Source organism: Tursiops truncatus, chromosome 3 (assembly GCF_011762595.2).
Source record: "Tursiops truncatus isolate mTurTru1 chromosome 3, mTurTru1.mat.Y, whole genome shotgun sequence".
Classification (NCBI taxonomy): Eukaryota; Metazoa; Chordata; class Mammalia; order Artiodactyla; family Delphinidae; genus Tursiops; species Tursiops truncatus.
This window is the reverse complement of record NC_047036.1, coordinates 156,589,074-156,611,220: the sequence shown is the minus strand read 5'-3', so window position 1 is coordinate 156,611,220 and position 22,147 is coordinate 156,589,074.

Here is a 22,147-nt window from a genome sequence, read left to right as displayed (position 1 = left end):
GCAAGCTTGCAAAGGAAATCTGCACTACAATGAAGTCTCACTTCCCCCCGGTCAAAAGGGCCATCTGAAAAAAGTGTAAAATCCAGAAAGGCAGGACAGGCCATGGAGAACTGGGAGCCTTGTTATGCTGATGGGCGGGATGTAAATTGCCAACAACCACTCGGGAGAAGTGTATGGTGTTTCCTGAAACATCTAAAAAACAAAGCAACAGAGCCTAGGGCACTTCCACTTATGGTCCTATAGCTTAGGGAAATTAAAATCAAAAAGACACAGCCACCCCAAAGTTTGGAACGGCTCTGTTTACAAGAACCTCGTTTACAGTACAAGTTCAACATCGCAGAAAGTGAAAAATGGATAAAGAAGTTGTGGTATTTACTTACAAAGCAATATCACTCAGCAATGAAATCTATGTCATCAGGCCCTTAGCAGCACAATGAGTGGATTCAGGTATGATGATTCTAACTGAAATAAGTCACACAGAAAAAGAAACATCATAAGATATCAGTAATACACGGAATGTAAACTTGGCTACACAGGAACTGAATTACAGAACAGAACAGGGTCTCAAATTTAGAAAACCAACTTATGCTTGCTTAAGGGTAAAGGTGAGTTGGGGTGCTGCATAAAACCAGAGATTGAAATGAGCACAGATAAAGTTCCTTAAGTCAAATATGGAATAGACAAGAGCTACTCCTTGCTCAACGAAATGGACTCAACACCGCATATTAAACGCCTAAGAATGTACCTGACTAGTAAGTATCTTAAAACCTATGGATTGCTATGTCTCCGAAAGAGAATCAAGCATGTGTACAGGGGCATAAACGCAGCAGTGATAGGATTGGAGAGGTTCGGTGAGCAAATGAAGACCCTTTGAAGTCATATTGCATGGTACCCATTACACGGGTCTCAACTCTCCAGGTTTAAGGTATTCTTCCTTCAGCTAAAACATGCATGTGGAACCCAGAGTATGATCAACCATGTGAACGGGAGACGTGTTCAAATATGTCTCAGTTTTCCTCCCCTGGTACTCGGGTGCAACATTCCAGACGCTTTACTAACACTCTCCCCACTTGGAGAGTCAGCGCCTTTAACCTCCTGTTTGGCCCAGTTTGCAATTTCTGCGGAAGATGAACAGGAATAGCGAGAACCAATGAGAGGCTAGCTGGAGGTGTCTGGACGGGCAAATTTAACTCTCATTTCCCACCAGGAAGAGGAAATAACCAAAGGCTCAGCGTGCCGTGCCGGAACCAGATTAGGGCCTGAAGCCATCCTGCGGTGTTGCGGCCAGGTCACAAGAAAGCGAGTTGAAGAAAGGAGCTCAGGGGCACTGTAATTCACAAACCTGCAGAGTTATAAATGACAGCTATCGTCCAAAAATAGACTGAAGTAAGGCTGCCAAGAGGACTTGAAAGCGGGGCAGAATTGCAGGAAACCGATTTCAGGAGGTAGACTGGAATTGCATTGAAAGCATAGGAAAAGAGGCAGAACGTCCACAATGATGCACTTGGCCAAAAAGGGCGTATGCGTTTTTTCCTGAATATATTCAGGAAAAAACGCATACGCCCTTTTTGGCCAACCAAGCAAGCTTGCAAAGGAAATCTGCACTACAATGAAGTCTCACTTCCCCCCGGTCAAAAGGGCCATCTGAAAAAAGTGTAAAATCCAGAAAGGCAGGACAGGCCATGGAGAACTGGGAGCCTTGTTATGCTGATGGGCGGGATGTAAATTGCCAACAACCACTCGGGAGAAGTGTATGGTGTTTCCTGAAACATCTAAAAAACAAAGCAACAGAGCCTAGGGCACTTCCACTTATGGTCCTATAGCTTAGGGAAATTAAAATCAAAAAGACACAGCCACCCCAAAGTTTGGAACGGCTCTGTTTACAAGAACCTCGTTTACAGTACAAGTTCAACATCGCAGAAAGTGAAAAATGGATAAAGAAGTTGTGGTATTTACTTACAAAGCAATATCACTCAGCAATGAAATCTGTGTCATCAGGCCCTTAGCAGCACAATGAGTGGATTCAGGTATGATGATTCTAACTGAAATAAGTCACACAGAAAAAGAAACATCATAAGATATCAGTAATACACGGAATGTAAACTTGGCTACACAGGAACTGAATTACAGAACAGAACAGGGTCTCAAATTTAGAAAACCAACTTATGCTTGCTTAAGGGTAAAGGTGAGTTGGGGTGCTGCATAAAACCAGAGATTGAAATGAGCACAGATAAAGTTCCTTAAGTCAAATATGGAATAGACAAGAGCTACTCCTTGCTCAACGAAATGGACTCAACACCGCATATTAAACGCCTAAGAATGTACCTGACTAGTAAGTATCTTAAAACCTATGGATTGCTATGTCTCCGAAAGAGAATCAAGCATGTGTACAGGGGCATAAACGCAGCAGTGATAGGATTGGAGAGGTTCGGTGAGCAAATGAAGACCCTTTGAAGTCATATTGCATGGTACCCATTACACGGGTCTCAACTCTCCAGGTTTAAGGTATTCTTCCTTCAGCTAAAACATGCATGTGGAACCCAAGTATGATCAACCATGTGAACGGGAGACGTGTTCAAATATGTCTCAGTTTTCCTCCCCTGGTACTCGGGTGCAACATTCCAGACGCTTTACTAACACTCTCCCCACTTGGAGAGTCAGCGCCTTTAACCTCCTGTTTGGCCCAGTTTGCAATTTCTGCGGAAGATGAACAGGAATAGCGAGAACCAATGAGAGGCTAGCTGGAGGTGTCTGGACGGGCAAATTTAACTCTCATTTCCCACCAGGAAGAGGAAATAACCAAAGGCTCAGCGTGCCGTGCCGGAACCAGATTAGGGCCTGAAGCCATCCTGCGGTGTTGCGGCCAGGTCACAAGAAAGCGAGTTGAAGAAAGGAGCTCAGGGGCACTGTAATTCACAAACCTGCAGAGTTATAAATGACAGCTATCGTCCAAAAATAGACTGAAGTAAGGCTGCCAAGAGGACTTGAAAGCGGGGCAGAATTGCAGGAAACCGATTTCAGGAGGTAGACTGGAATTGCATTGAAAGCATAGGAAAAGAGGCAGAACGTCCACAATGATGCACTTGGCCAAAAAGGGCGTATGCGTTTTTTCCTGAATATATTCAGGAAAAAACGCATACGCCCTTTTTGGCCAACCAAGCAAGCTTGCAAAGGAAATCTGCACTACAATGAAGTCTCACTTCCCCCCGGTCAAAAGGGCCATCTGAAAAAAGTGTAAAATCCAGAAAGGCAGGACAGGCCATGGAGAACTGGGAGCCTTGTTATGCTGATGGGCGGGATGTAAATTGCCAACAACCACTCGGGAGAAGTGTATGGTGTTTCCTGAAACATCTAAAAAACAAAGCAACAGAGCCTAGGGCACTTCCACTTATGGTCCTATAGCTTAGGGAAATTAAAATCAAAAAGACACAGCCACCCCAAAGTTTGGAACGGCTCTGTTTACAAGAACCTCGTTTACAGTACAAGTTCAACATCGCAGAAAGTGAAAAATGGATAAAGAAGTTGTGGTATTTACTTACAAAGCAATATCACTCAGCAATGAAATCTATGTCATCAGGCCCTTAGCAGCACAATGAGTGGATTCAGGTATGATGATTCTAACTGAAATAAGTCACACAGAAAAAGAAACATCATAAGATATCAGTAATACACGGAATGTAAACTTGGCTACACAGGAACTGAATTACAGAACAGAACAGGGTCTCAAATTTAGAAAACCAACTTATGCTTGCTTAAGGGTAAAGGTGAGTTGGGGTGCTGCATAAAACCAGAGATTGAAATGAGCACAGATAAAGTTCCTTAAGTCAAATATGGAATAGACAAGAGCTACTCCTTGCTCAACGAAATGGACTCAACACCGCATATTAAACGCCTAAGAATGTACCTGACTAGTAAGTATCTTAAAACCTATGGATTGCTATGTCTCCGAAAGAGAATCAAGCATGTGTACAGGGGCATAAACGCAGCAGTGATAGGATTGGAGAGGTTCGGTGAGCAAATGAAGACCCTTTGAAGTCATATTGCATGGTACCCATTACACGGGTCTCAACTCTCCAGGTTTAAGGTATTCTTCCTTCAGCTAAAACATGCATGTGGAACCCAAGTATGATCAACCATGTGAACGGGAGACGTGTTCAAATATGTCTCAGTTTTCCTCCCCTGGTACTCGGGTGCAACATTCCAGACGCTTTACTAACACTCTCCCCACTTGGAGAGTCAGCGCCTTTAACCTCCTGTTTGGCCCAGTTTGCAATTTCTGCGGAAGATGAACAGGAATAGCGAGAACCAATGAGAGGCTAGCTGGAGGTGTCTGGACGGGCAAATTTAACTCTCATTTCCCACCAGGAAGAGGAAATAACCAAAGGCTCAGCGTGCCGTGCCGGAACCAGATTAGGGCCTGAAGCCATCCTGCGGTGTTGCGGCCAGGTCACAAGAAAGCGAGTTGAAGAAAGGAGCTCAGGGGCACTGTAATTCACAAACCTGCAGAGTTATAAATGACAGCTATCGTCCAAAAATAGACTGAAGTAAGGCTGCCAAGAGGACTTGAAAGCGGGGCAGAATTGCAGGAAACCGATTTCAGGAGGTAGACTGGAATTGCATTGAAAGCATAGGAAAAGAGGCAGAACGTCCACAATGATGCACTTGGCCAAAAAGGGCGTATGCGTTTTTTCCTGAATATATTCAGGAAAAAACGCATACGCCCTTTTTGGCCAACCAAGCAAGCTTGCAAAGGAAATCTGCACTACAATGAAGTCTCACTTCCCCCCGGTCAAAAGGGCCATCTGAAAAAAGTGTAAAATCCAGAAAGGCAGGACAGGCCATGGAGAACTGGGAGCCTTGTTATGCTGATGGGCGGGATGTAAATTGCCAACAACCACTCGGGAGAAGTGTATGGTGTTTCCTGAAACATCTAAAAAACAAAGCAACAGAACCTAGGGCACTTCCACTTATGGTCCTATAGCTTAGGGAAATTAAAATCAAAAAGACACAGCCACCCCAAAGTTTGGAACGGCTCTGTTTACAAGAACCTCGTTTACAGTACAAGTTCAACATCGCAGAAAGTGAAAAATGGATAAAGAAGTTGTGGTATTTACTTACAAAGCAATATCACTCAGCAATGAAATCTGTGTCATCAGGCCCTTAGCAGCACAATGAGTGGATTCAGGTATGATGATTCTAACTGAAATAAGTCACACAGAAAAAGAAACATCATAAGATATCAGTAATACACGGAATGTAAACTTGGCTACACAGGAACTGAATTACAGAACAGAACAGGGTCTCAAATTTAGAAAACCAACTTATGCTTGCTTAAGGGTAAAGGTGAGTTGGGGTGCTGCATAAAACCAGAGATTGAAATGAGCACAGATAAAGTTCCTTAAGGAAAAATATGGAATAGACAAGAGCTACTCCTTGCTCAACGAAATGGACTCAACACCGCATATTAAACGCCTAAGAATGTACCTGACTAGTAAGTATCTTAAAACCTATGGATTGCTATGTCTCCGAAAGAGAATCAAGCATGTGTACAGGGGCATAAACGCAGCAGTGATAGGATTGGAGAGGTTCGGTGAGCAAATGAAGACCCTTTGAAGTCATATTGCATGGTACCCATTCCACGGGTCTTCAACTCTCCAGGTTTAAGGTATTCTTCCTTCAGCTAAAACATGCATGTGGAACCCAGAGTATGATCAACCATGTGAACGGGAGACGTGTTCAAATATGTCTCAGTTTTCCTCCCCTGGTACTCGGGTGCAACATTCCAGACGCTTTACTAACACTCTCCCCACTTGGAGAGTCAGTCCCTTTAACCTCCTGTTTGGCCCAGTTTGCAATTTCTGCGGAAGATGAACAGGAATAGCGAGAACCAATGAGAGGCTAGCTGGAGGTGTCTGGACGGGCAAATTTAACTCTCATTTCCCACCAGGAAGAGGAAATAACCAAAGGCTCAGCGTGCCGTGCCGGAACCAGATTAGGGCCTGAAGCCATCCTGCGGTGTTGCGGCCAGGTCACAAGAAAGCGAGTTGAAGAAAGGAGCTCAGGGGCACTGTAATTCACAAACCTGCAGAGTTATAAATGACAGCTATCGTCCAAAAATAGACTGAAGTAAGGCTGCCAAGAGGACTTGAAAGCGGGGCAGAATTGCAGGAAACCGATTTCAGGAGGTAGACTGGAATTGCATTGAAAGCATAGGAAAAGAGGCAGAACGTCCACAATGATGCACTTGGCCAAAAAGGGCGTATGCGTTTTTTCCTGAATATATTCAGGAAAAAACGCATACGCCCTTTTTGGCCAACCAAGCAAGCTTGCAAAGGAAATCTGCACTACAATGAAGTCTCACTTCCCCCCGGTCAAAAGGGCCATCTGAAAAAAGTGTAAAATCCAGAAAGGCAGGACAGGCCATGGAGAACTGGGAGCCTTGTTATGCTGATGGGCGGGATGTAAATTGCCAACAACCACTCGGGAGAAGTGTATGGTGTTTCCTGAAACATCTAAAAAACAAAGCAACAGAGCCTAGGGCACTTCCACTTATGGTCCTATAGCTTAGGGAAATTAAAATCAAAAAGACACAGCCACCCCAAAGTTTGGAACGGCTCTGTTTACAAGAACCTCGTTTACAGTACAAGTTCAACATCGCAGAAAGTGAAAAATGGATAAAGAAGTTGTGGTATTTACTTACAAAGCAATATCACTCAGCAATGAAATCTGTGTCATCAGGCCCTTAGCAGCACAATGAGTGGATTCAGGTATGATGATTCTAACTGAAATAAGTCACACAGAAAAAGAAACATCATAAGATATCAGTAATACACGGAATGTAAACTTGGCTACACAGGAACTGAATTACAGAACAGAACAGGGTCTCAAATTTAGAAAACCAACTTATGCTTGCTTAAGGGTAAAGGTGAGTTGGGGTGCTGCATAAAACCAGAGATTGAAATGAGCACAGATAAAGTTCCTTAAGTCAAATATGGAATAGACAAGAGCTACTCCTTGCTCAACGAAATGGACTCAACACCGCATATTAAACGCCTAAGAATGTACCTGACTAGTAAGTATCTTAAAACCTATGGATTGCTATGTCTCCGAAAGAGAATCAAGCATGTGTACAGGGGCATAAACGCAGCAGTGATAGGATTGGAGAGGTTCGGTGAGCAAATGAAGACCCTTTGAAGTCATATTGCATGGTACCCATTACACGGGTCTTAAATCTCCAGGTTTAAGGTATTCTTCCTTCAGCTAAAACATGCATGTGGAACCCAAGTATGATCAACCATGTGAACGGGAGACGTGTTCAAATATGTCTCAGTTTTCCTCCCCTGGTACTCGGGTGCAACATTCCAGACGCTTTACTAACACTCTCCCCACTTGGAGAGTCAGCGCCTTTAACCTCCTGTTTGGCCCAGTTTGCAATTTCTGCGGAAGATGAACAGGAATAGCGAGAACCAATGAGAGGCTAGCTGGAGGTGTCTGGACGGGCAAATTTAACTCTCATTTCCCACCAGGAAGAGGAAATAACCAAAGGCTCAGCGTGCCGTGCCGGAACCAGATTAGGGCCTGAAGCCATCCTGCGGTGTTGCGGCCAGGTCACAAGAAAGCGAGTTGAAGAAAGGAGCTCAGGGGCACTGTAATTCACAAACCTGCAGAGTTATAAATGACAGCTATCGTCCAAAAATAGACTGAAGTAAGGCTGCCAAGAGGACTTGAAAGCGGGGCAGAATTGCAGGAAACCGATTTCAGGAGGTAGACTGGAATTGCATTGAAAGCATAGGAAAAGAGGCAGAACGTCCACAATGATGCACTTGGCCAAAAAGGGCGTATGCGTTTTTTCCTGAATATATTCAGGAAAAAACGCATACGCCCTTTTTGGCCAACCAAGCAAGCTTGCAAAGGAAATCTGCACTACAATGAAGTCTCACTTCCCCCCGGTCAAAAGGGCCATCTGAAAAAAGTGTAAAATCCAGAAAGGCAGGACAGGCCATGGAGAACTGGGAGCCTTGTTATGCTGATGGGCGGGATGTAAATTGCCAACAACCACTCGGGAGAAGTGTATGGTGTTTCCTGAAACATCTAAAAAACAAAGCAACAGACCTAGGGCACTTCCACTTATGGTCCTATAGCTTAGGGAAATTAAAATCAAAAAGACACAGCCACCCCAAAGTTTGGAACGGCTCTGTTTACAAGAACCTCGTTTACAGTACAAGTTCAACATCGCAGAAAGTGAAAAATGGATAAAGAAGTTGTGGTATTTACTTACAAAGCAATATCACTCAGCAATGAAATCTGTGTCATCAGGCCCTTAGCAGCACAATGAGTGGATTCAGGTATGATGATTCTAACTGAAATAAGTCACACAGAAAAAGAAACATCATAAGATATCAGTAATACACGGAATGTAAACTTGGCTACACAGGAACTGAATTACAGAACAGAACAGGGTCTCAAATTTAGAAAACCAACTTATGCTTGCTTAAGGGTAAAGGTGAGTTGGGGTGCTGCATAAAACCAGAGATTGAAATGAGCACAGATAAAGTTCCTTAAGCCAAATATGGAATAGACAAGAGCTACTCCTTGCTCAACGAAATGGACTCAACACCGCATATTAAACGCCTAAGAATGTACCTGACTAGTAAGTATCTTAAAACCTATGGATTGCTATGTCTCCGAAAGAGAATCAAGCATGTGTACAGGGGCATAAACGCAGCAGTGATAGGATTGGAGAGGTTCGGTGAGCAAATGAAGACCCTTTGAAGTCATATTGCATGGTACCCATTACACGGGTCTTAACTCTCCAGGTTTAAGGTATTCTTCCTTCAGCTAAAACATGCATGTGGAACCCAAGTATGATCAACCATGTGAACGGGAGACGTGTTCAAATATGTCTCAGTTTTCCTCCCCTGGTACTCGGGTGCAACATTCCAGACGCTTTACTAACACTCTCCCCACTTGGAGAGTCAGCGCCTTTAACCTCCTGTTTGGCCCAGTTTGCAATTTCTGCGGAAGATGAACAGGAATAGCGAGAACCAATGAGAGGCTAGCTGGAGGTGTCTGGACGGGCAAATTTAACTCTCATTTCCCACCAGGAAGAGGAAATAACCAAAGGCTCAGCGTGCCGTGCCGGAACCAGATTAGGGCCTGAAGCCATCCTGCGGTGTTGCGGCCAGGTCACAAGAAAGCGAGTTGAAGAAAGGAGCTCAGGGGCACTGTAATTCACAAACCTGCAGAGTTATAAATGACAGCTATCGTCCAAAAATAGACTGAAGTAAGGCTGCCAAGAGGACTTGAAAGCGGGGCAGAATTGCAGGAAACCGATTTCAGGAGGTAGACTGGAATTGCATTGAAAGCATAGGAAAAGAGGCAGAACGTCCACAATGATGCACTTGGCCAAAAAGGGCGTATGCGTTTTTTCCTGAATATATTCAGGAAAAAACGCATACGCCCTTTTTGGCCAACCAAGCAAGCTTGCAAAGGAAATCTGCACTACAATGAAGTCTCACTTCCCCCCGGTCAAAAGGGCCATCTGAAAAAAGTGTAAAATCCAGAAAGGCAGGACAGGCCATGGAGAACTGGGAGCCTTGTTATGCTGATGGGCGGGATGTAAATTGCCAACAACCACTCGGGAGAAGTGTATGGTGTTTCCTGAAACATCTAAAAAACAAAGCAACAGAGCCTAGGGCACTTCCACTTATGGTCCTATAGCTTAGGGAAATTAAAATCAAAAAGACACAGCCACCCCAAAGTTTGGAACGGCTCTGTTTACAAGAACCTCGTTTACAGTACAAGTTCAACATCGCAGAAAGTGAAAAATGGATAAAGAAGTTGTGGTATTTACTTACAAAGCAATATCACTCAGCAATGAAATCTGTGTCATCAGGCCCTTAGCAGCACAATGAGTGGATTCAGGTATGATGATTCTAACTGAAATAAGTCACACAGAAAAAGAAACATCATAAGATATCAGTAATACACGGAATGTAAACTTGGCTACACAGGAACTGAATTACAGAACAGAACAGGGTCTCAAATTTAGAAAACCAACTTATGCTTGCTTAAGGGTAAAGGTGAGTTGGGGTGCTGCATAAAACCAGAGATTGAAATGAGCACAGATAAAGTTCCTTAAGTCAAATATGGAATAGACAAGAGCTACTCCTTGCTCAACGAAATGGACTCAACACCGCATATTAAACGCCTAAGAATGTACCTGACTAGTAAGTATCTTAAAACCTATGGATTGCTATGTCTCCGAAAGAGAATCAAGCATGTGTACAGGGGCATAAACGCAGCAGTGATAGGATTGGAGAGGTTCGGTGAGCAAATGAAGACCCTTTGAAGTCATATTGCATGGTACCCATTACACGGGTCTCAACTCTCCAGGTTTAAGGTATTCTTCCTTCAGCTAAAACATGCATGTGGAACCCAAGTATGATCAACCATGTGAACGGGAGACGTGTTCAAATATGTCTCAGTTTTCCTCCCCTGGTACTCGGGTGCAACATTCCAGACGCTTTACTAACACTCTCCCCACTTGGAGAGTCAGCGCCTTTAACCTCCTGTTTGGCCCAGTTTGCAATTTCTGCGGAAGATGAACAGGAATAGCGAGAACCAATGAGAGGCTAGCTGGAGGTGTCTGGACGGGCAAATTTAACTCTCATTTCCCACCAGGAAGAGGAAATAACCAAAGGCTCAGCGTGCCGTGCCGGAACCAGATTAGGGCCTGAAGCCATCCTGCGGTGTTGCGGCCAGGTCACAAGAAAGCGAGTTGAAGAAAGGAGCTCAGGGGCACTGTAATTCACAAACCTGCAGAGTTATAAATGACAGCTATCGTCCAAAAATAGACTGAAGTAAGGCTGCCAAGAGGACTTGAAAGCGGGGCAGAATTGCAGGAAACCGATTTCAGGAGGTAGACTGGAATTGCATTGAAAGCATAGGAAAAGAGGCAGAACGTCCACAATGATGCACTTGGCCAAAAAGGGCGTATGCGTTTTTTCCTGAATATATTCAGGAAAAAACGCATACGCCCTTTTTGGCCAACCAAGCAAGCTTGCAAAGGAAATCTGCACTACAATGAAGTCTCACTTCCCCCCGGTCAAAAGGGCCATCTGAAAAAAGTGTAAAATCCAGAAAGGCAGGACAGGCCATGGAGAACTGGGAGCCTTGTTATGCTGATGGGCGGGATGTAAATTGCCAACAACCACTCGGGAGAAGTGTATGGTGTTTCCTGAAACATCTAAAAAACAAAGCAACAGAACCTAGGGCACTTCCACTTATGGTCCTATAGCTTAGGGAAATTAAAATCAAAAAGACACAGCCACCCCAAAGTTTGGAACGGCTCTGTTTACAAGAACCTCGTTTACAGTACAAGTTCAACATCGCAGAAAGTGAAAAATGGATAAAGAAGTTGTGGTATTTACTTACAAAGCAATATCACTCAGCAATGAAATCTGTGTCATCAGGCCCTTAGCAGCACAATGAGTGGATTCAGGTATGATGATTCTAACTGAAATAAGTCACACAGAAAAAGAAACATCATAAGATATCAGTAATACACGGAATGTAAACTTGGCTACACAGGAACTGAATTACAGAACAGAACAGGGTCTCAAATTTAGAAAACCAACTTATGCTTGCTTAAGGGTAAAGGTGAGTTGGGGTGCTGCATAAAACCAGAGATTGAAATGAGCACAGATAAAGTTCCTTAAGTCAAATATGGAATAGACAAGAGCTACTCCTTGCTCAACGAAATGGACTCAACACCGCATATTAAACGCCTAAGAATGTACCTGACTAGTAAGTATCTTAAAACCTATGGATTGCTATGTCTCCGAAAGAGAATCAAGCATGTGTACAGGGGCATAAACGCAGCAGTGATAGGATTGGAGAGGTTCGGTGAGCAAATGAAGACCCTTTGAAGTCATATTGCATGGTACCCATTACACGGGTCTCAACTCTCCAGGTTTAAGGTATTCTTCCTTCAGCTAAAACATGCATGTGGAACCCAAGTATGATCAACCATGTGAACGGGAGACGTGTTCAAATATGTCTCAGTTTTCCTCCCCTGGTACTCGGGTGCAACATTCCAGACGCTTTACTAACACTCTCCCCACTTGGAGAGTCAGCGCCTTTAACCTCCTGTTTGGCCCAGTTTGCAATTTCTGCGGAAGATGAACAGGAATAGCGAGAACCAATGAGAGGCTAGCTGGAGGTGTCTGGACGGGCAAATTTAACTCTCATTTCCCACCAGGAAGAGGAAATAACCAAAGGCTCAGCGTGCCGTGCCGGAACCAGATTAGGGCCTGAAGCCATCCTGCGGTGTTGCGGCCAGGTCACAAGAAAGCGAGTTGAAGAAAGGAGCTCAGGGGCACTGTAATTCACAAACCTGCAGAGTTATAAATGACAGCTATCGTCCAAAAATAGACTGAAGTAAGGCTGCCAAGAGGACTTGAAAGCGGGGCAGAATTGCAGGAAACCGATTTCAGGAGGTAGACTGGAATTGCATTGAAAGCATAGGAAAAGAGGCAGAACGTCCACAATGATGCACTTGGCCAAAAAGGGCGTATGCGTTTTTTCCTGAATATATTCAGGAAAAAACGCATACGCCCTTTTTGGCCAACCAAGCAAGCTTGCAAAGGAAATCTGCACTACAATGAAGTCTCACTTCCCCCCGGTCAAAAGGGCCATCTGAAAAAAGTGTAAAATCCAGAAAGGCAGGACAGGCCATGGAGAACTGGGAGCCTTGTTATGCTGATGGGCGGGATGTAAATTGCCAACAACCACTCGGGAGAAGTGTATGGTGTTTCCTGAAACATCTAAAAAACAAAGCAACAGAGCCTAGGGCACTTCCACTTATGGTCCTATAGCTTAGGGAAATTAAAATCAAAAAGACACAGCCACCCCAAAGTTTGGAACGGCTCTGTTTACAAGAACCTCGTTTACAGTACAAGTTCAACATCGCAGAAAGTGAAAAATGGATAAAGAAGTTGTGGTATTTACTTACAAAGCAATATCACTCAGCAATGAAATCTATGTCATCAGGCCCTTAGCAGCACAATGAGTGGATTCAGGTATGATGATTCTAACTGAAATAAGTCACACAGAAAAAGAAACATCATAAGATATCAGTAATACACGGAATGTAAACTTGGCTACACAGGAACTGAATTACAGAACAGAACAGGGTCTCAAATTTAGAAAACCAACTTATGCTTGCTTAAGGGTAAAGGTGAGTTGGGGTGCTGCATAAAACCAGAGATTGAAATGAGCACAGATAAAGTTCCTTAAGTCAAATATGGAATAGACAAGAGCTACTCCTTGCTCAACGAAATGGACTCAACACCGCATATTAAACGCCTAAGAATGTACCTGACTAGTAAGTATCTTAAAACCTATGGATTGCTATGTCTCCGAAAGAGAATCAAGCATGTGTACAGGGGCATAAACGCAGCAGTGATAGGATTGGAGAGGTTCGGTGAGCAAATGAAGACCCTTTGAAGTCATATTGCATGGTACCCATTACACGGGTCTTAAACTACTCCAGGTTTAAGGTATTCTTCCTTCAGCTAAAACATGCATGTGGAACCCAGAGTATGATCAACCATGTGAACGGGAGACGTGTTCAAATATGTCTCAGTTTTCCTCCCCTGGTACTCGGGTGCAACATTCCAGACGCTTTACTAACACTCTCCCCACTTGGAGAGTCAGCGCCTTTAACCTCCTGTTTGGCCCAGTTTGCAATTTCTGCGGAAGATGAACAGGAATAGCGAGAACCAATGAGAGGCTAGCTGGAGGTGTCTGGACGGGCAAATTTAACTCTCATTTCCCACCAGGAAGAGGAAATAACCAAAGGCTCAGCGTGCCGTGCCGGAACCAGATTAGGGCCTGAAGCCATCCTGCGGTGTTGCGGCCAGGTCACAAGAAAGCGAGTTGAAGAAAGGAGCTCAGGGGCACTGTAATTCACAAACCTGCAGAGTTATAAATGACAGCTATCGTCCAAAAATAGACTGAAGTAAGGCTGCCAAGAGGACTTGAAAGCGGGGCAGAATTGCAGGAAACCGATTTCAGGAGGTAGACTGGAATTGCATTGAAAGCATAGGAAAAGAGGCAGAACGTCCACAATGATGCACTTGGCCAAAAAGGGCGTATGCGTTTTTTCCTGAATATATTCAGGAAAAAACGCATACGCCCTTTTTGGCCAACCAAGCAAGCTTGCAAAGGAAATCTGCACTACAATGAAGTCTCACTTCCCCCCGGTCAAAAGGGCCATCTGAAAAAAGTGTAAAATCCAGAAAGGCAGGACAGGCCATGGAGAACTGGGAGCCTTGTTATGCTGATGGGCGGGATGTAAATTGCCAACAACCACTCGGGAGAAGTGTATGGTGTTTCCTGAAACATCTAAAAAACAAAGCAACAGAGCCTAGGGCACTTCCACTTATGGTCCTATAGCTTAGGGAAATTAAAATCAAAAAGACACAGCCACCCCAAAGTTTGGAACGGCTCTGTTTACAAGAACCTCGTTTACAGTACAAGTTCAACATCGCAGAAAGTGAAAAATGGATAAAGAAGTTGTGGTATTTACTTACAAAGCAATATCACTCAGCAATGAAATCTGTGTCATCAGGCCCTTAGCAGCACAATGAGTGGATTCAGGTATGATGATTCTAACTGAAATAAGTCACACAGAAAAAGAAACATCATAAGATATCAGTAATACACGGAATGTAAACTTGGCTACACAGGAACTGAATTACAGAACAGAACAGGGTCTCAAATTTAGAAAACCAACTTATGCTTGCTTAAGGGTAAAGGTGAGTTGGGGTGCTGCATAAAACCAGAGATTGAAATGAGCACAGATAAAGTTCCTTAAGTCAAATATGGAATAGACAAGAGCTACTCCTTGCTCAACGAAATGGACTCAACACCGCATATTAAACGCCTAAGAATGTACCTGACTAGTAAGTATCTTAAAACCTATGGATTGCTATGTCTCCGAAAGAGAATCAAGCATGTGTACAGGGGCATAAACGCAGCAGTGATAGGATTGGAGAGGTTCGGTGAGCAAATGAAGACCCTTTGAAGTCATATTGCATGGTACCCATTACACGGGTCTTAACTCTCCAGGTTTAAGGTATTCTTCCTTCAGCTAAAACATGCATGTGGAACCCAAGTATGATCAACCATGTGAACGGGAGACGTGTTCAAATATGTCTCAGTTTTCCTCCCCTGGTACTCGGGTGCAACATTCCAGACGCTTTACTAACACTCTCCCCACTTGGAGAGTCAGCGCCTTTAACCTCCTGTTTGGCCCAGTTTGCAATTTCTGCGGAAGATGAACAGGAATAGCGAGAACCAATGAGAGGCTAGCTGGAGGTGTCTGGACGGGCAAATTTAACTCTCATTTCCCACCAGGAAGAGGAAATAACCAAAGGCTCAGCGTGCCGTGCCGGAACCAGATTAGGGCCTGAAGCCATCCTGCGGTGTTGCGGCCAGGTCACAAGAAAGCGAGTTGAAGAAAGGAGCTCAGGGGCACTGTAATTCACAAACCTGCAGAGTTATAAATGACAGCTATCGTCCAAAAATAGACTGAAGTAAGGCTGCCAAGAGGACTTGAAAGCGGGGCAGAATTGCAGGAAACCGATTTCAGGAGGTAGACTGGAATTGCATTGAAAGCATAGGAAAAGAGGCAGAACGTCCACAATGATGCACTTGGCCAAAAAGGGCGTATGCGTTTTTTCCTGAATATATTCAGGAAAAAACGCATACGCCCTTTTTGGCCAACCAAGCAAGCTTGCAAAGGAAATCTGCACTACAATGAAGTCTCACTTCCCCCCGGTCAAAAGGGCCATCTGAAAAAAGTGTAAAATCCAGAAAGGCAGGACAGGCCATGGAGAACTGGGAGCCTTGTTATGCTGATGGGCGGGATGTAAATTGCCAACAACCACTCGGGAGAAGTGTATGGTGTTTCCTGAAACATCTAAAAAACAAAGCAACAGAGCCTAGGGCACTTCCACTTATGGTCCTATAGCTTAGGGAAATTAAAATCAAAAAGACACAGCCACCCCAAAGTTTGGAACGGCTCTGTTTACAAGAACCTCGTTTACAGTACAAGTTCAACATCGCAGAAAGTGAAAAATGGATAAAGAAGTTGTGGTATTTACTTACAAAGCAATATCACTCAGCAATGAAATCTATGTCATCAGGCCCTTAGCAGCACAATGAGTGGATTCAGGTATGATGATTCTAACTGAAATAAGTCACACAGAAAAAGAAACATCATAAGATATCAGTAATACACGGAATGTAAACTTGGCTACACAGGAACTGAATTACAGAACAGAACAGGGTCTCAAATTTAGAAAACCAACTTATGCTTGCTTAAGGGTAAAGGTGAGTTGGGGTGCTGCATAAAACCAGAGATTGAAATGAGCACAGATAAAGTTCCTTAAGTCAAATATGGAATAGACAAGAGCTACTCCTTGCTCAACGAAATGGACTCAACACCGCATATTAAACGCCTAAGAATGTACCTGACTAGTAAGTATCTTAAAACCTATGGATTGCTATGTCTCCGAAAGAGAATCAAGCATGTGTACAGGGGCATAAACGCAGCAGTGATAGGATTGGAGAGGTTCGGTGAGCAAATGAAGACCCTTTGAAGTCATATTGCATGGTACCCATTACACGGGTCTCAACTCTCCAGGTTTAAGGTATTCTTCCTTCAGCTAAAACATGCATGTGGAACCCAAGTATGATCAACCATGTGAACGGGAGACGTGTTCAAATATGTCTCAGTTTTCCTCCCCTGGTACTCGGGTGCAACATTCCAGACGCTTTACTAACACTCTCCCCACTTGGAGAGTCAGCGCCTTTAACCTCCTGTTTGGCCCAGTTTGCAATTTCTGCGGAAGATGAACAGGAATAGCGAGAACCAATGAGAGGCTAGCTGGAGGTGTCTGGACGGGCAAATTTAACTCTCATTTCCCACCAGGAAGAGGAAATAACCAAAGGCTCAGCGTGCCGTGCCGGAACCAGATTAGGGCCTGAAGCCATCCTGCGGTGTTGCGGCCAGGTCACAAGAAAGCGAGTTGAAGAAAGGAGCTCAGGGGCACTGTAATTCACAAACCTGCAGAGTTATAAATGACAGCTATCGTCCAAAAATAGACTGAAGTAAGGCTGCCAAGAGGACTTGAAAGCGGGGCAGAATTGCAGGAAACCGATTTCAGGAGGTAGACTGGAATTGCATTGAAAGCATAGGAAAAGAGGCAGAACGTCCACAATGATGCACTTGGCCAAAAAGGGCGTATGCGTTTTTTCCTGAATATATTCAGGAAAAAACGCATACGCCCTTTTTGGCCAACCAAGCAAGCTTGCAAAGGAAATCTGCACTACAATGAAGTCTCACTTCCCCCCGGTCAAAAGGGCCATCTGAAAAAAGTGTAAAATCCAGAAAGGCAGGACAGGCCATGGAGAACTGGGAGCCTTGTTATGCTGATGGGCGGGATGTAAATTGCCAACAACCACTCGGGAGAAGTGTATGGTGTTTCCTGAAACATCTAAAAAACAAAGCAACAGAACCTAGGGCACTTCCACTTATGGTCCTATAGCTTAGGGAAATTAAAATCAAAAAGACACAGCCACCCCAAAGTTTGGAACGGCTCTGTTTACAAGAACCTCGTTTACAGTACAAGTTCAACATCGCAGAAAGTGAAAAATGGATAAAGAAGTTGTGGTATTTACTTACAAAGCAATATCACTCAGCAATGAAATCTGTGTCATCAGGCCCTTAGCAGCACAATGAGTGGATTCAGGTATGATGATTCTAACTGAAATAAGTCACACAGAAAAAGAAACATCATAAGATATCAGTAATACACGGAATGTAAACTTGGCTACACAGGAACTGAATTACAGAACAGAACAGGGTCTCAAATTTAGAAAACCAACTTATGCTTGCTTAAGGGTAAAGGTGAGTTGGGGTGCTGCATAAAACCAGAGATTGAAATGAGCACAGATAAAGTTCCTTAATCCAAATATGGAATAGACAAGAGCTACTCCTTGCTCAACGAAATGGACTCAACACCGCATATTAAACGCCTAAGAATGTACCTGACTAGTAAGTATCTTAAAACCTATGGATTGCTATGTCTCCGAAAGAGAATCAAGCATGTGTACAGGGGCATAAACGCAGCAGTGATAGGATTGGAGAGGTTCGGTGAGCAAATGAAGACCCTTTGAAGTCATATTGCATGGTACCCATTCCACGGGTCTCAACTCTCCAGGTTTAAGGTATTCTTCCTTCAGCTAAAACATGCATGTGGAACCCAGAGTATGATCAACCATGTGAACGGGAGACGTGTTCAAATATGTCTCAGTTTTCCTCCCCTGGTACTCGGGTGCAACATTCCAGACGCTTTACTAACACTCTCCCCACTTGGAGAGTCAGCGCCTTTAACCTCCTGTTTGGCCCAGTTTGCAATTTCTGCGGAAGATGAACAGGAATAGCGAGAACCAATGAGAGGCTAGCTGGAGGTGTCTGGACGGGCAAATTTAACTCTCATTTCCCACCAGGAAGAGGAAATAACCAAAGGCTCAGCGTGCCGTGCCGGAACCAGATTAGGGCCTGAAGCCATCCTGCGGTGTTGCGGCCAGGTCACAAGAAAGCGAGTTGAAGAAAGGAGCTCAGGGGCACTGTAATTCACAAACCTGCAGAGTTATAAATGACAGCTATCGTCCAAAAATAGACTGAAGTAAGGCTGCCAAGAGGACTTGAAAGCGGGGCAGAATTGCAGGAAACCGATTTCAGGAGGTAGACTGGAATTGCATTGAAAGCATAGGAAAAGAGGCAGAACGTCCACAATGATGCACTTGGCCAAAAAGGGCGTATGCGTTTTTTCCTGAATATATTCAGGAAAAAACGCATACGCCCTTTTTGGCCAACCAAGCAAGCTTGCAAAGGAAATCTGCACTACAATGAAGTCTCACTTCCCCCCGGTCAAAAGGGCCATCTGAAAAAAGTGTAAAATCCAGAAAGGCAGGACAGGCCATGGAGAACTGGGAGCCTTGTTATGCTGATGGGCGGGATGTAAATTGCCAACAACCACTCGGGAGAAGTGTATGGTGTTTCCTGAAACATCTAAAAAACAAAGCAACAGAGCCTAGGGCACTTCCACTTATGGTCCTATAGCTTAGGGAAATTAAAATCAAAAAGACACAGCCACCCCAAAGTTTGGAACGGCTCTGTTTACAAGAACCTCGTTTACAGTACAAGTTCAACATCGCAGAAAGTGAAAAATGGATAAAGAAGTTGTGGTATTTACTTACAAAGCAATATCACTCAGCAATGAAATCTATGTCATCAGGCCCTTAGCAGCACAATGAGTGGATTCAGGTATGATGATTCTAACTGAAATAAGTCACACAGAAAAAGAAACATCATAAGATATCAGTAATACACGGAATGTAAACTTGGCTACACAGGAACTGAATTACAGAACAGAACAGGGTCTCAAATTTAGAAAACCAACTTATGCTTGCTTAAGGGTAAAGGTGAGTTGGGGTGCTGCATAAAACCAGAGATTGAAATGAGCACAGATAAAGTTCCTTAAGTCAAATATGGAATAGACAAGAGCTACTCCTTGCTCAACGAAATGGACTCAACACCGCATATTAAACGCCTAAGAATGTACCTGACTAGTAAGTATCTTAAAACCTATGGATTGCTATGTCTCCGAAAGAGAATCAAGCATGTGTACAGGGGCATAAACGCAGCAGTGATAGGATTGGAGAGGTTCGGTGAGCAAATGAAGACCCTTTGAAGTCATATTGCATGGTACCCATTACACGGGTCTCAACTCTCCAGGTTTAAGGTATTCTTCCTTCAGCTAAAACATGCATGTGGAACCCAAGTATGATCAACCATGTGAACGGGAGACGTGTTCAAATATGTCTCAGTTTTCCTCCCCTGGTACTCGGGTGCAACATTCCAGACGCTTTACTAACACTCTCCCCACTTGGAGAGTCAGCGCCTTTAACCTCCTGTTTGGCCCAGTTTGCAATTTCTGCGGAAGATGAACAGGAATAGCGAGAACCAATGAGAGGCTAGCTGGAGGTGTCTGGACGGGCAAATTTAACTCTCATTTCCCACCAGGAAGAGGAAATAACCAAAGGCTCAGCGTGCCGTGCCGGAACCAGATTAGGGCCTGAAGCCATCCTGCGGTGTTGCGGCCAGGTCACAAGAAAGCGAGTTGAAGAAAGGAGCTCAGGGGCACTGTAATTCACAAACCTGCAGAGTTATAAATGACAGCTATCGTCCAAAAATAGACTGAAGTAAGGCTGCCAAGAGGACTTGAAAGCGGGGCAGAATTGCAGGAAACCGATTTCAGGAGGTAGACTGGAATTGCATTGAAAGCATAGGAAAAGAGGCAGAACGTCCACAATGATGCACTTGGCCAAAAAGGGCGTATGCGTTTTTTCCTGAATATATTCAGGAAAAAACGCATACGCCCTTTTTGGCCAACCAAGCAAGCTTGCAAAGGAAATCTGCACTACAATGAAGTCTCACTTCCCCCCGGTCAAAAGGGCCATCTGAAAAAAGTGTAAAATCCAGAAAGGCAGGACAGGCCATGGAGAACTGGGAGCCTTGTTATGCTGATGGGCGGGATGTAAATTGCCAACAACCACTCGGGAGAAGTGTATGGTGTTTCCTGAAACATCTAAAAAACAAAGCAACAGAACCCTAGGGCACTTCCACTTATGGTCCTATAGCTTAGGGAAATTAAAATCAAAAAGACACAGCCACCCCAAAGTTTGGAACGGCTCTGTTTACAAGAACCTCGTTTACAGTACAAGTTCAACATCGCAGAAAGTGAAAAATGGATAAAGAAGTTGTGGTATTTACTTACAAAGCAATATCACTCAGCAATGAAATCTGTGTCATCAGGCCCTTAGCAGCACAATGAGTGGATTCAGGTATGATGATTCTAACTGAAATAAGTCACACAGAAAAAGAAACATCATAAGATATCAGTAATACACGGAATGTAAACTTGGCTACACAGGAACTGAATTACAGAACAGAACAGGGTCTCAAATTTAGAAAACCAACTTATGCTTGCTTAAGGGTAAAGGTGAGTTGGGGTGCTGCATAAAACCAGAGATTGAAATGAGCACAGATAAAGTTCCTTAAGCCAAATATGGAATAGACAAGAGCTACTCCTTGCTCAACGAAATGGACTCAACACCGCATATTAAACGCCTAAGAATGTACCTGACTAGTAAGTATCTTAAAACCTATGGATTGCTATGTCTCCGAAAGAGAATCAAGCATGTGTACAGGGGCATAAACGCAGCAGTGATAGGATTGGAGAGGTTCGGTGAGCAAATGAAGACCCTTTGAAGTCATATTGCATGGTACCCATTACACGGGTCTCAACTCTCCAGGTTTAAGGTATTCTTCCTTCAGCTAAAACATGCATGTGGAACCCAAGTATGATCAACCATGTGAACGGGAGACGTGTTCAAATATGTCTCAGTTTTCCTCCCCTGGTACTCGGGTGCAACATTCCAGACGCTTTACTAACACTCTCCCCACTTGGAGAGTCAGCGCCTTTAACCTCCTGTTTGGCCCAGTTTGCAATTTCTGCGGAAGATGAACAGGAATAGCGAGAACCAATGAGAGGCTAGCTGGAGGTGTCTGGACGGGCAAATTTAACTCTCATTTCCCACCAGGAAGAGGAAATAACCAAAGGCTCAGCGTGCCGTGCCGGAACCAGATTAGGGCCTGAAGCCATCCTGCGGTGTTGCGGCCAGGTCACAAGAAAGCGAGTTGAAGAAAGGAGCTCAGGGGCACTGTAATTCACAAACCTGCAGAGTTATAAATGACAGCTATCGTCCAAAAATAGACTGAAGTAAGGCTGCCAAGAGGACTTGAAAGCGGGGCAGAATTGCAGGAAACCGATTTCAGGAGGTAGACTGGAATTGCATTGAAAGCATAGGAAAAGAGGCAGAACGTCCACAATGATGCACTTGGCCAAAAAGGGCGTATGCGTTTTTTCCTGAATATATTCAGGAAAAAACGCATACGCCCTTTTTGGCCAACCAAGCAAGCTTGCAAAGGAAATCTGCACTACAATGA